Raw genomic sequence first — 3,801 nt, forward strand, 5'->3', positions numbered from 1 at the left:
TAGTTTCTGTTCTACTCCCGCCAGACTTTGGCGTTTAAATAATATACCTATCTTTCAAATAAAATATAAAACTCAGCGTGTTTTAATTTTTTTTAAAAAAAAAGTTAAAACACCATCATTAACCAGAGGTTGGATTGGCCAAGTTTCAGTCGATCCAGTATAATAGATGTGTTTGGTAGCTTGAGAATAATATCTGGTTTAGCTTTTTCTATGTTCCTTTCTTTGATCAGTATTTGCTGGGTTTTGTTGAAAGAGGCTAAAGCCAAAAGAAACATGAATTCAGTGAACACATCAGACTCTGAACCCAACAGACCAGGCTTACTGCTTGTATTTTCTTTATCTTATTTTCCTTCCCTCTTAATAATCTGATCTCTTTATTAATCCTACAGAAGACGGCCATAGAAAACAAGAGCAAGTTGGACACGGCCATGTTTGAAAACGAAAACTTGATAAATGCACCATCGAAAAACTCCAGCAAGAAATCTTCCAACTTACAAGCCAGCTAAAACCGATATATTGAGCTTAGGGTATTTCTTTTTTCTGATCAACTATTAAGATTGATGTAAGCAAAGGAGAAAGAACTGAGCACAAAACCCTAAGCCTACGTACTAGTACTTTTAATTGTTTCTTCTCTCTTTGTGTAGCAGTACAGGAGCATGGAGGAAGGAATCGAACACTTGAGGATATATTGGAAATGAAATGACCAAGTGCCTGTTGAACTATCCCAGCGCTTCTAACACCTCAAATTAACATGATTAAGGTTCCGAAAGGAATCAAGAACTGAATAGGAAGAACAGATCAACACAAGGAGGTCATCGCAGGTCCGACTGAAAAGCTAGACAGAGACCGAGAGTTTGACGAGGCTTTTTTGTTCAAATTAGACTGTCTTGTATGTAATAATATCTGGGCTGTGTGTGTGTGTGTGTGTGTGTGTGTGTATATATATATATATATATAAAGATCAATCGATTATGGTCGTTCAATAGAAGTTGAATTTTATTTCATGTTCATAGGATTTTCTAGTTGAGTTAGTTTTAATTACGATATAAAGTACGTAGAGAGAGCAACCACTTGACCTCTGTGGGCTTAAATAAGGAGTTCATAGATTGACTTAACGCTAATTTATATGATTTATTTAATCAACAAGTACAAGAACAAGCTGCCTAAAAAAAACACCATCTAGATTCTAGATAGCAAGGGCACGCCACGACTTACAAGTCAAAATTTACCATCACACACACAATTAAACAAAAGCACAATGATTGTATATTCCTCCTAATAATTCCCTCAGAAATCCTGAGTTATTGTATACTAAAATTCAATTACAATTTTATATAAATATTTAATTTTTTTTAATTAAAATAAATTATATATTCAAACATCACCTAACAACTTAAAATATTAAATTAAAATAATTATTCGATAAACACACATTGATGACAATAACTCATCTAAATCCCAACAATTAACTCTAACTCAAGAAATTAGGATTTTTATCAAAATTCATTCGAACTTGGGACGGGTGGGTTTAAATTCTTCCCTTTTTCCCCCCTTAAAAGCCCTCACTCTCCCGCTCTAACTCAACTTTTCTCTCACTTACATGCATTTTTCTTTTTATTTAATTCCTCTTGATAACCATTTTTTTCTGCAAGAGAACTTCCTCTAAGAGGACATCATTGCATGGCCTGGTTGCTTAAAGTAATGGTATAGGACGACCAAGAATTACAATGTCAAACGTACGATGATATAATTACGGTCCGGAATATATCTCTGGTTACATGTATATAATGGGTGGAATTTTTCCAAAACCCCCCACTTATTTATATTTTTTTAATACCTAAAATTAATGGGATCTTGCTGAGCCCATCGTCGCTGTGTAATATGCTCGCACCAATATTGACCAAGGTCTAGCTTCATACATGCACACCAAGCTTTTACATGATTGAGATTTGGAATTTACAGCAATCCACAATCCATCCACTCTTTAGATTGAATTGACTGCTCCGACGCGTTTCTAAAAATTTTAATTTTTTTTTAATGTTTTTAAATTATTTTGATATAATAATATCAAAAATAATTTTTAAAAAATAAAAAAAATATTATTTTAATATATTTCTAAACAAAAAAATATTTTTAACCACTACTCATTTCACAATTCCAAAGAGACATAAAATCTCTTAGTGAATAGAAGACACTTTACTAGATTAATTATAATTCAATTAAGTATTTATATACACACACACACACATGTAAATCACAAGACCCGTCGATAAATCAAAGAGACATGAATGCGTAAGTTGAGCTAGCTACATGCGACATGATAATATGTAAGTAGGCCCGAGACTTTAAACTGCATTTACCATGAACTAATAATCTTGTTGATCTATGTAGTTAGGCTGATCGATCTCCTCATATATAGCCCCAGCAAATGAGTTAGTAATATTGAGCAATTTTAAGATCAAGATCCTGCAGAAGATAAAGACTAAGGCAGATTGATCGAGTTGAGGTTCTAATTAATGATCATGAAAAACTGAAGAAAACATTGAGAATTAATCATGGATGACTGTACTCGATCAAGATACCTTTGGAGAAGCCAAGTAATGCCCTCCTGCATATCATCAAATCCACTAGCATCAAATATAGTACAATGAATATATATATATATATATAGACACACAGTCACACACTATGTATTGTTAATTTAATAAGAGGAAAGAATTGACGTGTCCAGCTGTGGTGCTTGTCTCCAGCACATGAATGCCTTAATTTTTTATAATTTCATTACAAAACTACCAAACTGGACGTCTCGTGCGACTGATGATCAGCTTTGCTGACCTTTTATTTTACATCATGGGTTCATCTTAATAAATAAACCCTAAGTAAAAAATTTCGCTAATATAACTCCAAAAATAATCTTCACGTCTTTTCTGGCTTTGGCTTTGGCTTTGGCTTTGTATTAAAAAAACCAATACATATATAATAATAATCACTTTATAAGATCGGTGTCTTCTTCCTCGGCGTGAGCTAGCTGTATTGGTTTACAGGTTATACCTAATAAATACAATGCATTCAACTAAGTTACGTTTTTCACCGTTGATTATTATATGTATAGCATAACTTTAATCTCTCTCTCTCTCTCTCTCTCTCTCTCTCTCTCTCTCTGCTGGTGTGGTTTTCGTAAGTTGTTCACCGTTGATTATTATATGCATCAGGTCCTGCACTTTCCTCTCCAAGAAGAAAGAAAAAGAAAGAAGAGGAACAGTACTGTCTTCTTAATTAGTGTGAATTGTTTTGGTTAACGGATTATACCCCATATATAAATACAACGCATTCAGCAGCACGTACGTACGTTTATACCTCATCCATGCAATCAATTGCCATTGGATAGCTTCTGAACACCAGGGTCTATAAAAATGTTTATAATAAAAGGATGATCAGAACAGATTGGATTGCCTGCACTTAAGCTAATTAAGGGAATTAATACATTGATCATAATAAGAATTTCGAGTAATCTGTAATTGATTTGTTGTGCATGGCAACTCACACTGTTAAGGGACTGGACTGTTATATAAAATACGATAAGTAAGTAAAGCGTATTTTATCACAAAAAAATTCGACATGGAGCTTAATGGCGAATTTAGCCACCATATTAAACCCACCCGTTAACGCTTATATATATATTGACAGATTATTGTATTTGGTTGCTTTTTAATGTTGTGGGCACGATTCTCTTGACGGTGAGGTCTCAAGATATAATTTATATTATAACATATCTTTTTAGGTATTCAAAAACTTAAACTT

The sequence above is a fragment of the Populus nigra genome, chromosome 1 (assembly GCF_951802175.1).
Source record: "Populus nigra chromosome 1, ddPopNigr1.1, whole genome shotgun sequence".
Taxonomy (NCBI): domain Eukaryota; kingdom Viridiplantae; phylum Streptophyta; class Magnoliopsida; order Malpighiales; family Salicaceae; genus Populus; species Populus nigra.